We start from the raw sequence: 15651 nt of genomic DNA on the forward strand, positions 1-15651 counted from the left end.
ATAGAGAAGTGGGAATGCTTCAAAGCAACCTTCAAACAGAGAGGTGGGAATGCTTCAAAGCAACCTTCGAATAGAGAAGTGCAAATGCTTCAAAGCAACGTTCCAATAGAGAAGTGCGAATGCTTCAAAGCAACCTTCAAATAGAGAAGTGCAAATGCTTCAAAGCAACTTTCAAATAGAGAAGTGGGAATGCTTCAAAGCAACCTTCAAACAGAGAAGTGGGAATGCTTCAAAGCAACCTTCCAATAGAGAAGTGGGAATGCTTCAAAGCAACCTTCCAATAGAGAAGTGGGAATGCTTCAAAGCAACCTTCAAATAGAGAAGTGGGAATGCTTCAAAGTAACCTTCCGATAGAGAAGTGCGAATGCTTCAAAGCAACCTTCCAATAGAGAAGTGGGAATTCTTCAAAGCAACCTTCCAATAGAGAAGTGGGAATGCTTCAAAGCAACCTTCCAATAGAGAAGTGGGAATGCTTCAAAGCAACCTTCCAATAGAGAAGTGCGATTGCTTCAAATAACTTTCAAATAGAGAAGTGGGAATGCTTCAAAGAAACCTTCAAACAGAGAAGTGGGAATGCTTCAAAGCAACCTTCAAATAGAGAAGTGGGAATGCTTCAAAGCAACCTTCCAATAGAGAAGTGGGAATGCTTCAAAGCAACCTTCCAATAGAGAAGTGCGAATGCTTCAAAGTAACCTTCCAATAGAGAAGTGCGAATGCTTCAAAGCAACCTTCCAATAGAGAAGTGGGAATGCTTCAAAGCAACCTTCCAATAGAGGAGTGCAAATGCTTCAAAGCAACCTTCCAATAGAGAAGTGGGAATGCTTCAAAGCAACCTTCAAACAGAGAAGTGGGAATGCAACCTCCCAATAGAGAAGTCAAAAAGCAACCTTCCAATAGAGAAGTGGGAATGCTTCAAAGCAACCTTCCAATAGAGAAGTGGGAATGCTTCAAAGCAACCTTCAAACAGAGAAGTGGGAATGCTTCAAAGCAACCTTCAAACAGAGAAGTGGGAATGCTTCAAAACAAACAGAGAAGTGGGAATGCTTCAAAGCAACCTTCAAACAGAGAAGTGGGAATGCTTCAAAGCAACCTTCAAACAGAGAAGTGGGAATGCTTCAAAGCAACCTTCAAATAGAGAAGTGGGAATGCTTCAAAGCAACCTTCAAATAATCAGCTAATCCAGTTCGTCGTGTTCTGATTAGCGGACAAAAAATAAGACACGCTGAAGAATCTTCGCCAGCACATCAATTGATAAGCACGACAATCAGAGATTTGCAACAGAGATTAAGTTACGACAAAGTATATTGTGCAAGTGTATGACGTCCGGCGAACTTGCAAGAAAAAATAACGCATTATTCATGAGGACAAACATTAGCAGAAGAGATTTGCGAGTTAAAAACTAAGTGATTTACATTTCCCGCTCACAGTATTTACAGAAAATTATGTCCATTTCATTTGAGGCAACCACATATAAGTACATTTATTATTTTGATTTTTACAAGATAAATGTGCGATGATACAGCATTATCTAAGAATGTATTAAACTGTGAAATAGTTAAGAAACCAGTTTTCTGAGTTTGAGAGTCTTTCGTATTAAAATATAATAAACCGGAATAATCACTTAAATATCTTCTTCTTCTTCTTCCTCTTCTTCTTCTTCTTCTTCTTCTTCTTCTTCTTCTTCTTCTTCTTCTTCTTCTTCTTCTTCTTCTTCTTCTTCTTCTTTACGGAAACTCAATTGGAAACCTTCCGCTCTTCGACCGAGGAAGAATTTACTTTCTTAAATAAACTTCCATACGTGTTCTCAACTAATTCCTTTCCAGAAGTCTATGATTATGCCCAAGGACTTTAAGATAAAATAGTAAACTTTCATTCAATAAACGTTTAATATCTTAATCTTCATCCTCGGGACATTTCACGTGGGGTGTATAAGAGAATTTCCAACACAAGTTTCAAAATTACTCGAGTCATTAGAAAGACGATCGCACTGATGAACTCAAATGAAACTGAAGATGAATACCATTACAATTATGAAATAAAACTGAATTTTACTCTTGAACGCAATTCAAAAGATAATAATTCGCCAAAGATAAATACGATTACAATCATGAATCAAAATGTAACTGGCAAGAGAATCCCACGCACCCTTGAACTCAATTCAAAAGTTAGTTATTCGCCCAGGCAGTTATTAGTCGAAGATTCACTGCAATATTTATTATTTAGATAGCTTGTGAGAAAACCCATAATTATGGAGATGGAAAATACTTGACACAGCACAGTGAGAGCCTGTCTAACGATGACAGGAATACCATATCGAAGGGCGATTACATAATTCTCACTACGTTGCATAGGACTGCGCGTGCGCGTGAGAAAATCCATAAATACAGGTGAAAAAGATTTTATGCCAGCACAACAAAGTGCGGACCTATCTGACATCGACAAATGAAAGGAATATTATATCTAAGTGTAATGTATAATTCTCATAACATAAAATGATAAAATGAGTTGAAGAATATTATACTCGAGGGGAACAAAACTGCATAGAGAAAAGTCCTTTTATCTTTATTTAGCCTTTTGACTTAACATTAAATGAATTATACTGAAGGGTGCCCAACAGAATAGAGATAATGATCTTTATCAGTATTTCCCCTTTTTTACTTCACATCAAATGATATAATTTCTGATAGGTTATCTCGCGAGTAACTGTGCAGAATCTTACGGAAACTGCCTCAGTATCCTTGTTCGTAAGTACTACATAAACGTAATGAGGGTAATATACGTCAAAAAACAGACAAAATATTATTAGGGAAAAAAACTGATTCCCAATTTCACAGTTCAATGCGTTATTAACCCTTTCTGTATTATATATAAAGAATAAAGTACATTTTTCCCTTTCTTTTTTTCAGTAAAAATAAAAAAAAACTAAAACATTCCAAGAGTGTAACAGCTAAACCCCTCGAAATATAACAAACAAGCGATGAAAAAAAGCAAGTTCCCTCTGCCAACTCGACGGAACAAAAGTACTTGACTTCATACGCCATTGTAGTCAGGAGCTGACTCTTGGATCACACCCTTTCACAGAGAGCTCTGCGGAGATTAATTAGTGTCCTCCTCCCATGATAGACTGCGGATCCCTTCATACCCAGCTATTTCAAAATATCCCGTTCTCTCGAGAGGGGATTAAAAACGTAATTCGGAACAAAGACCAAATTAGTGCGCGGGGAATCTACCGAGAATTCGATAGCAAGACCTTCCGCCGAGTAGCCATGGAGATTCCGGGCTGGGCAGCAAATAAATGGGCGTCGGTATTTGCTGAGGCTAAGGAGACGAGGCTAACAATGTAAGCGTTTAAGTCTACTGTAGGGTCTTTACAAGGACTGCGTGAATCTTTCTTTTTTTTCCTCTCAACAGCTTTTAAATGGCAGCCTATGCCCCACGGAAAAAATACGACGTAAGGAATAAACTTCAGTAATGTGTAATGCAATGAGAGAGAGAGAGAGAGAGAGAGAGAGAGAGAGAGAGAGAGAGAGAGAGAGAGAGAGAGAGAGAGGAGGGGGAGGGACAGAGAGAATGCAAATCATCAAAGTTACGACTAATGATATTTTCTGATATATATACCTATATATATGTGTGTGTGTATATTATTATTTATATATATATATATATATATATATATATATATATATATATATATATATATATATATATATATGTATATATATATATATATATATATATATATATATATATATATATATATATATATATATTATATATATATATATATATATATATATATATATATATATATATATATATATATATATATATATATATATTTATATATATTTATATATATTTATATATATAAGTATATATATATACATATATATATATATATATATATATATATATATATATATATATATATATATATATATATATATATATATATATATATATATATATATATATATATATATATATATATAATAAACTTCAGTAATGTGTAATGCAATGATAGAGAGAGAGAGAGAGAGAGAGAGAGAGAGAGAGAGAGAGAGAGAGAGAGAGAGAGAGAGAGAGAGAGAGAGAGAGAGGGGGAGGGACAGAGAGAATGCAAATCATCAAAGTTACGACTAATGATATTTTCTTATATATATACCTATATATATGTGTGTGTATATTATTATTATATATATATATATATATATATATATATATATATATATATATATATATATATATATATATATATATATATATATATATATATATATATATATATATATATATATATATATATATATGTATATATATATATATATATATATATATATATATATATATATATATATATATATATATATATATATATATATATATATTTATATATATTTATATATATTTATATATATAATATATATATATATATATATATATATATATATATATATATATATATATATATATATATATATATATATATATATATATATATATATATATATATATATATATATATATATATATATATATATATATATATATATATATATATATTACTTTATATATCCCCTACTTGAGACACTGAGACAATAAAAATAAAAATGAAAAACCATTCCATGCTCTAATTCAATCACGTCCAAACAACACGACAATCAATCATAATTATCCCATCAACGTTCGGCAGTTATTCACCAGATTACTTTCGTGGTAATGACCCAAAAGCAGGCAGCCCATAGCAACCAACGAATTATATCATTTTAGTGATCAACTCATGTCTTGACGTATTATGGTGTAACAAATCAGATGATGAAGCAAAACAAGTAATAAAAATTTCTATTTTTATTATGTGATGTCTCATTAATTTCAATATACTATAAGTATTTTATGTAAAGTTTTCAAGAGGAAAATAAAGATTTATATAAAAAAATGCTCACAAATTATCGATTGGTTTCCCCTAAGGATGCACGTCCAATTTAAAAATTAGACTTACTTTAAAACCGAAAGTCTTGAGCTGTATCAAAGCAAAGAAAAACACACACATACACACACACACACTTTGTGTATAAAAAGTAAAATCTAAAAAAAAAAAAAATGAATAATTTTTCCGTGACGTCAATATTTAGTCTTGAGTTTGAATTTCCTTTCTTGGTGGTATTTCTCTACACACTTTTCCATTTTTATCTTTTGCTTCCACTTTTTTTTTATTACGTCCTTTTCAACTTATTCATGATTATTTCTTTTGTTTTACCCTTTAAACGCTTTTGTTTTTGTTTTTTCTTCATTATTATCTCTATACCTGTACGCATCCCATACAAAGGAGGTATGTCAGCTAAGCGAGTTCTGACCTTTTATGAAAATTTTTAAAATTTTCGATCATATTTCATCTCATGAGAGTTCAATTTATTACTTTCTCATACTCTAAGGATATGCACAGTAATCCCAAGAATAGCGAACAAAAGAATTTACTTTTATATTTTTCATAATGCTCTTACCATTGATATTTTAACTAAGTGGTACCGCTTGCCAATGTGCCACCCACCTTCACTTGCGAAATTTGCTTTGTAAGTAACAAGAAATGAAATATATAATATTATTTAAAACGATGGTCAGTGCTTGTACAATATCCGTTAGAGAGATGGACCAACTATCAACAGGATGTATAACTTCTAGTGAACGGCTTAAGTGTATCTCAATTTTAATGCTTTCTCAAATTCCCATGAACTTCTCGAAAACAGAATCGTTAACACAGTCTTCAAGAAACTGTTCTCGAGTTCACCAGGCTTCAACACATTCTTGGTCAAAGGTTTGTAAGATTAACATCGAATAACTATTGTTCAGTTGAAATATTCCCGCACACCTCCGACAATTTCGTCTGTGAAAACTGCAGGCTATATATAATTGTAATTTCTGGGGAAACTTGCTCCGCAACGTATCACTTGAACAAGTTCTTCGCTGAAAGCATACATAACAGAGAATTATGTGAACATTTTATACAGTTAGTATATATAAGACTTTTGGTCTCCACCAAACCAAACAAGAACTTTTCGACCACTGATTGAAATTGTGTGAGTTTTCAGCAAGTTCGATTATTCATAGAACGTTCTGATTCAGAAAGGGGAATCTTCCCATATTTACAAAAAGACTTTCCCACTCTTGCTGCAAGCAGACTTTCCCACTCTTGCCGCAAGCAGACTTTCCCACTCTTGCCGCAAGCAGACTTTCCCACTCTTGCCGCAAGCAGACTTTCCCACTCTTGCCGCAAGCAGACTTTCCCACTCTTGCCGCAAGCAGACTTTCCCACTCTTGCCGCAGGCAGACTTTCCCACTCTTGCCGCAAGCAGACTTTCCCATTCTTGCCGCAAGCAGAAGGCATCAGTGGAGAAAGAGAATGACTTAGAAGATGAATGATTTGTAGTTTAAAGTATGATCAAGTACAACTGAAGGAATTCATAAAGGAACTGAGGGTTTTCTTATTTTTTATAACCTTATTCTATTCCATTACGGGGAAATTCCCTGAGTTGAAGCATCATTAAGGGGAAATTCCCTAAGGTAAAACATCATTATGGAGAAATTTCCTAACATCATGATGGGTAAATTCCCTAAGTTAAAGCATCATTAAGGGGAAATTCCCTAAGGTAAAACATCATTATGCAGAAATTTTCTATCAACGTCATGGGGAAATTCCCTAATTTAAAACATCATTAAGGGAAAATTCATTAAGTGAAAAAATCACAGTGAGGAAATTCCATAAGTTAAAACATCATTAAGGGGAAATTCCTTACGTTAAAAAAATCATTATAAGGAAATTCCCTAAGTTAAAACATCATTATGGGGAAATTCCCTGAGCTAAAACATTGTTATGGGGAAATTCACTAAGTTATAAACATAAAGTACTGTACAATTATGTAATAATCCAATAACTGTTTCAAATACATGTTACCAGAAAGCATGTTCATTTAAGCGCAATAATATATATAATAATATATAATATATAATAATAACATATAATGATGATCCCGTATGTTTCGAGAAATATGGGAATACAAAAACAATTCTATCCAAGCTTTGTAGTAAAACGGTTATTATCATTACTTTAAAAAGTGGGAAAGTAAATATTTCAAGAACAGGTTAAAGTGGGATAACAGCTACATCGTCGCATCAACACAGGATCTCGAGGATACTTTGAAAATATGTTTAAAAAATCCTATTGCCTCATTTTTTGGGCCCTTCAAACAAAAGGTTGCTGAAGCAAAACATTAAAATTCATGGTCCTGTTCGAAGAGCAATCTCGCTCAAGCCTACATCTTACGATTGAAAATAAATTGTGTTTGGGATTCAAAGATAATCCGCCCCCTAATTCTGATATGAAATATGAGGAGAGAGAGAGAGAGAGAGAATAACAGGAACCTGACCGCCATGATACAAGTTTTTAATGTTTTATATATATATATATATATATATATATATATATATATATATATATATATATATATATATATATATATATATATATATATATATATATATATATATTTATTTATTTATGTATGTATATATATATACACACACAATGATAATTTCAAACTATTTACACCTTCATCTCATACAAATATGAAGACCCACTTTGCCAAACTTGGATTCTCAAATGTCAACTAAGGACATCAGGAATTGGGAATCATTACGTTTTCACGCAAATAGCTTTGTTAAAAAAAAGTTGCACTTAATCTAAAAAGAATTCCCGTGAACGGGAATTAAAAATACCAGATCCAGGAGGATGGACTTATAATCCCTAATTTTCCCGAGAAGAATAAAACCAAAAAGCAAAGCAGCACACGAATAATGACAGTATAATTTATATCGCAATTCTATAGGCAATAACGTTAGCAGCAAGCCAAGAGAAACATTACTCCTTGGGAAATCCTTACTGAATAATTACGACATTCGAATCAGTAAATGACCTAAAAATATTTTAATCCTGTATGCCTATGTATTAAGTCGAAAGCCTCATCATATAAACAGTTTTCTCATAACAAAATGACAGTTAGGATTATTATTAAAGATAAAGCCGCCGTCATATTATTAAAAAGTCATATAAAAAATGTACTGCAATCTCTGTCAAGGTTATGGAATAAATTTCATATCAACATTAATCTAGATTATGAACTTTTATTTAGGTGAAAGCTGAAGCACACAGCAAGGTGAGATATGAAAATCTAATAATTACTTCATTCTTTTAATTCTACTTTAACTTAAACTAATCCTACTGTACAAGTTTACTTAATCTGATTAACTGAGAATATTTGAGAAAAAAGTGAGGTATCGTTGAGCTTTTCAACTTCATCGAAAGGTTAAGCCAGTTTTCCAAGCACTCGTGAATGGTATATGATGTGTGTGAGAGAGAGAGAGAGAGAGAGAGAGAGAGAGAGAGAGAGAGAGAGAGAGAGAGAGAGAGAGGTTTTATAAAAAAGAAAGTAATTGAACGTTGTGTCGTGTATGTTTAAATATATATATATATATATATATATATAGGCTATATATATATATATATATATATATATATATATATATATATATATATATATATATATACAATATATATATACAATATATAATACAATATATATATATAATATATATATATATATATATATATATATATATATATATATATATATATATATATATATATATATATATATATATATATGAAACTTCCCTTGAGTGCACACCATTCCCAAAGTATAGTGAATGTCAATATTAAGCATTAGCTGTGGCTTAATGTTTGTGAATAGATAAAAGCCACTTGTAAATAAGTGACAGAAGTTCGCACATATACATATGTGTGTGTATGTATATATGTGTATATATACATACTGTATATACACATGCAAAATTCTTTTAATTAATGCTACCCGCAGGAACAGGAGCCAGGAACAATTCCATTTCTTTTAGATGACGAGTTAAAACATTCATGGAAAGCAAATGGCAAAACAATATTCCTTCGGGAAAATTCATGAGTCCTCCAAAAAGGAAAATAACATAGCCGAGTGAAGTCTGGCAGGAATGAATGGAAACAAAGGCTCTGTTAACTTGGTTGTGGTATTACCAAATAATTCGCCCTTTATATTCATTCAATATCCAGGAAATTCGAGAAAAGGAATAAAAAAGAGTAACAGCAGTCAGATATTTGTAGAGACGCGGAGATATACGAGGAGGAATAAGGAACAACGTGAGGATAATGCAGTCATTTGAAGGAATAACAAAATTCCTCCACTTCATGTAATACAAAAGATATAAAAATTTGTGAAGGCTTACTGAAAAAATCCTTATTAATTAACAAAACACTTTAACTTAGAAGATCAATTTTTTTTGTTGGCAAGATTAAAAGGTGTCTGGAATTCACTTTTTATTCTCCCTACATATAACCATGGCGACAGCGTGATACGTATTATTAAGAATTTCAACTTGAAAGAACTTTTCCAGACACAATAAGACATAAAAATGTATCTAGTGTTTAAATTATGAAATCACTGCAGTGAAGTTTTAGTGTCAAATAAATCACTGAATAGTTGAGAAGCAAGGCCATAAAATTAAACTAAACACTATACATACACACACACACACACACACACACACACACACACACACATATATATATATATATATATATATATATATATATATATATATATATATATATATATATATATATATATATATATATATATATATATATATATATATTGACAGAACGAGGATGAAATAAAAGTGATCTGTAGCAGAGTAAATATTACGAACCAATCGGATATTCGTAGGACCGTTTCAGAGAGAATGCAACAGTACTAAATTCAACTGGGAAATCTGATGATTAAAGCGGAATATGAACCGCGTCACACCAAGAAGGATTAGGGTTACTAAAAATCTCTTTGGGGGAATTTACGGAAATTATGGAACTTTAAAGAAATTCAGTGACAAAACACGAAGACAGTGAAGCCAGGAATGAAAATTCAAGACGAACTACATGAAGCTGTCCCCCTAAATATTGATGTTAAGCTGTCCCTCTAAATATTGAAGTTAACTCATATTTTTTTACCTTATTAAAATTATTTTTCATCATTCGCCAGTATCCCACGTCAGAAAGGGGAATGGGGTCTCTTCTACATAAAAGTAATTCAGGCAGAAAATTATAAGGATGATATTAATATATTACATAACAACTTTTCCATAAAAAATAATGTAAGTACCGCAATCAGAAATCCCAATATTCTTATGTAACTGCCGTCTGAGAAACTCTTAACGTTCTTATGTAACTGTCATCAGATTATGTGTTGATGCGAGCTTCTTCAAACAATTTTAGTTTCATTTCGGTCTAATTCAACTTCATCCTGGGACACTTACCCGAGTGAAGTTATCATCAACCTGCCGCTGAAGACAAGTCCTTGAAAACACCGTAATAACAGACGTGAAAAGACGGAGAAAAAACACCATTACAAAAGGTCGACGTACATGGAGATTCTAATGGCATTAACTGAACTGCTATGAAAGTGAAATACTGAAATGAGAAGGTGAAATGTCTACCAGCATAAGTAAGCAAACTATAACAGAAAATTATGTAAAAGCAAAACCCAAGAGAAACTGAAAACCGGAATATGCCCGTCATTTCTTGCAAAATGCTAAGTTGTAAAAAAAAAAAAAAAAAAACAATCGCCTTTCTGGGCGAAACCACAAGAGTTCTCCAAAAGGGGAACCTGTGACGCAATGGAGGGAAATAAAGGCTGAGCCTACTCGTTGTGATATTGCGAGATAAATACCATTTGTTATTGAAGCAATACTGCAAAAGATTCAGGGGAGGAACGGGAAATTCCAAGAAAGGTTAATGAAGCGGAGCGAGAAACGACTGAAAATTTTCAAAAATCTTCAACGATCGTCAAGGATTGTTTTTCTACGACGTTCTTAAAGAAAAAAAAAATCGAAAATAAAGCTTTAGGCATGAACTGGAAGATAATAAGTAGAAAATTGTCATTATGAGAACAATGCGATACAAAGAACCACATTCCTTATATAAAAATGTGAAAAATAAATGTCACGAAACATGGGAGCACAGAATGCAGTCTTTTGATGTCATAAGAGAATTCATCAAAATCATTCAATATAAGATACGACCAAAATAAAATTACGAGCTGTATGAAGGTTCCTTGTTTTAAAAACGAATAGAGCAAATTAACCCAAAAATTAGTACCGGCCGATATTCCAATATCCAATACCTTTGTTTTCTTACCATGCAAAATTTACTCAGGATGTACAAAGGTTACAATCTATGTGATTAGTTCCTCACATGTTTTTGCTTCACACTTTTATTAACTTTCAGAGTCTATACTTAAATCATAAATTTAAAGCAACGTTCCATAATCTGCAAAGTTTCAACCGATTTAGGGACGACACTAAGGGTAGGGCACGGTCTCAAATTACATTTTTGGGCCAATTTTTCGATTGGGTTTTTTTTTTTTTGCTAAAAAGTGTTCCCTTGGCCTAGTTTTCTATGACTGACTCAGACAGAAAACGTTGACGATTCATAGGAAACGAAACTAAACCAAACTAAACCGTAAAACTGGTTATATGATTTATTATATCGCCGTAAACTTCAAGCAGCGATTTCTCGAAATTTTTGCGGGAGGGCTTTCAATACCTTTTTTTTTTTTCGAATATGTTTATGCAACATAGTTTTACGGGGTTTCAAGCTGGAAAGTGAAGTAATAAGCGCGTCTTCTCAGAAGGATTTTTCCCTGCACCAAAAATTAGAATCGTCAGCCCTCCAAATGTGAAAATAACGCCCTCCAAAAGTGAAAATAATGATTTTGTTACACGTACTTTGAGCACGTTTTTTGGTACTGGTTTATTGCTTGATTTGGATTATTTTCGCTGTGCGTGTTCCACGTGGACATAAAAGACTTCTCTTAGAAAGGAATCTCTCTAGGACCGCAACATTTTTCTCCCCACACCAAAATCGAAAAAAATCCAAGATTTCACGTTCACGTATGAACATCATTATTTTTCACTGTAGGATCATGAAACTCACACAGAATATACGTCATTATGGTGCAAATAAGCCCAAAACATTTCATGGGCCTACGTTGATTCGCTTATTTTTGTCAATTTTTTTTTCGATCGACAAATGCCTTAACCCTGCCCTACCCTTACTACAAATGAATCAAAATCATATGAAGGATTTTATGATACCACTGAAATCTATTATCTGGTTCCCGAGTCAGTTCATGAGACCAAAATAAAGTTTCGTACATCATTATATACCTGACACCAAATAAGGTTAAAACGGCAGAGAACTCCAACAATGCCAGAGGCACAAATTTATTATTATAACCATTTCCGAGACAATGGAACAAATCGCTATTAAGCCGAGACAAACTGGTCAAAGAGAAGTATATAGGGATCACGTCCTATCAAAGGGAAATATTAGCGTTGCATGATATTATGATATTCCCATCACCGAAACGGAAATATTAGCGTTGTATGATCTTCCCATCACCGATACCTTAGTAAGATCGGCTTCGGATCTGTTGTCTTGAGACATGAGGTCACTGAAGCCAGATATGAAAATTCATGACCCACTTCCAAAACCAATTTCGCTAAAGGCTTAAGGTAAAACTCATATCTTATATTAGAAAATATATTTTGTTTGGGTTCCACAGTTCATTCGCCTTTCGCTTTTGATAGGATATGTGAAAATATTGAGAGAGAGAGAGAGAGAGAGAGAGAGAGAGAGAGAGAGAGAGAGAGAGAGAGAGAGAGACAGACAGAGAGAATTGTAAACCTTTCAACATCTTACCTCTCTTATTGGTTAAATCTATTTATGATTTAATTTCTATCATTCTCCCATTTCAAATTCTGAATGGGCATGAGATTCTAAAAACTAAAAAGAAAACTTTATAAGCAAACTTCGTTCTTTTTGAGAAAACAAACATGGTTACTTAGAATCTCCTTAAATGTTATAACAAAGTAATAATAATAATAATAATAATAATAATAATAATAATAATAATAATAATAATAATAATAATAATAATAATAATAATAATAACAAAGAAAGTAAAGTAATAATAGTCTGGCCAAATTTATTACATTTTTTTTATAATTTTATCCTTATTTCATTCACTGACTAACGTTTGCATAAAAGCACAAAACAATTTTATAAACGGAAAAAGCTGCCATCATGAGCATAGTTTTAGAGCCCTTCGGTATGCAACTTTTGTTAACAAATTAAAGAATCATACTAAAAGTATGAAAAAACACTGACGATATATATATATATATATATATATATATATATATATATATATATATATATATATATATATATATATATATATATATATATATATATATATATATATATATATATATATATATATATATATATATATATATATATATAATCTTATCACATCACCGTGATTCATATACAAGCATTAAGCTACAAATGTCCTTTAGTATCCCATTCGCTCTACCTCGGAAATAATATATTTTCATATATGTTACCCAAAGGGGAATTTTTTTTTTAGTTGATAATAAGTTCGTCGACTCATGGGCTCGAGCCACGGAAGACAAGAACTCAGGACTACAGTGACGCGCATTAAACCACACGGCCCACTGGCAAGAGCAATAAAATTTGAAATGAAAACATGACAGAAAATCAAAATGAGTCATAAATAGAAAATAAAAATATACATGTGAAACGCTACGAAATTATATATTTATCTAACGTTCGACGCTGAAGCAATGGCAATTTAATGATCAAGGATTTTAGAAAAAAAAAACTCGGGATTTTAGAGAGAGAGAGAGAGAGAGAGAGAGAGAGAGAGAGAGAGAGAGAACTGGGAAGTTAACACCTTCCCTAAAATTTGAAAAACCTGAACGGGAAATGCGTAAATACATTGTTACACTGTAAACGTTGCAGAACATCAAATATACAAAAGAATGATCAGGTATAACCTTTGTGAAAGTCAAAAATGGCTCACATAAAGATTCATAAAAATTTCCGTTGAATTGAAGTGAAGTTTATTATATTATTTAACAACAACAGTTGTTTTATCTCTTTTATTATACATAATGGCCAAGCATTATATTATTCATAATGGCCATGTATTCTCATGGAGCAAGATAAAAGAATATGTCCGTACGTGAAAAGACAAAGCAACGAATTAATGTAACAGAGATTTATTTAAGGAAATACACATGAAAATACGTATCTATATATACACACACACACACACACACACACACATATATATATATATATATATATATATATATATATATATATATATATATATATATATATATATATATATATATATATATATATATATATATATACGTATATATGTATATGTATGTATATACGTACATATATAAGCACACACATATATATACATATATATCTATATATATATATATATATATATATATATATATATATATATATATATAAACATAGTATATAAATGTGTTTATACAAATATGTTTATATTTATCTATATATATATATATATATATATATATATATATATATATATATATATATATATATATATATATATATATATATATAATATACATAAATAATAAATATTGGAATATATTTAACAGATAATAAAGCAAAATTCCACAAAAGTGATCGGATAAATAACGAAAGTCTAAAAATTAAATGAGAAATGTGTCTGAGTATATATACCCTCAGGAGAGAACTTTATTGCAAACTATAAATGACACTCGAGAACACTGTACAGAGGACAAGTAACTGCACAAATACAGTAATCAAGTGAGCATGCATTAACGCCCACAGAGCATGATCAAAGCTAAAATATTTATCTGAGAGGTCAGGGTAATTGCAAAGCAATAAACAAGAACATAAGAAAAACTATTAACCTAATATTTAAGAGATGGTACTCAGAAATTATCAATTTAAAAAAAGTAATAAAATTATTAGTATATTATCTGATATACAGAGAGTATCAACACATCCTTCAACCTTAAGTTAATAGGAGCAATTTAATTTAACAGGATAGTTCATTTTTAGTTAATTTTATCTAAAAAAAAAAAAAAGCCAAGGTGTTCAATGACAAAGTAAAAGTTATCAAGTCAAACACTCATGAATGATTTTTATATATACAACGACCATAAATGTCAACATCTAGTCTAACAATCTCTCTGCTACTGTGATCTCGATTTCAGTTACATTATAATACCGCAATTTAACCATTTAAATTGCTGAGAGAGAGAGAGAGAGAGAGAGAGAGAGAGAGAGAGAGAGAGAGAGAGAGAGAGAGAGAGAGAGAGAGAGAACACAAAATTCCACACAAAGCAAATTTTTCTGTCAAGACTTTCAACGCTGTAATTTAAGGCAGCTTGAAAAAAGAAAAAGAAAACCCAAACTGAGCGAGTGGTGGAAAGAAACTCAAGTTGGTGATCAGGATGTTGTTATCCCACCCAAGACTTGAAAAGGAATTTCCTTAAGGAAGATCAAGGAAAAACTTAAGGCGTGGTTATTGCCTTATCTTCAATATACAGTGGTTAGAAAGCCCGATTCCCAGAACATCTAATATCTCCTCAGTATGCAAGAACAAA

The sequence above is a fragment of the Macrobrachium rosenbergii genome, unplaced genomic scaffold, assembly GCF_040412425.1.
Source record: "Macrobrachium rosenbergii isolate ZJJX-2024 unplaced genomic scaffold, ASM4041242v1 13895, whole genome shotgun sequence".
Lineage (NCBI taxonomy): Eukaryota > Metazoa > Arthropoda > Malacostraca > Decapoda > Palaemonidae > Macrobrachium > Macrobrachium rosenbergii.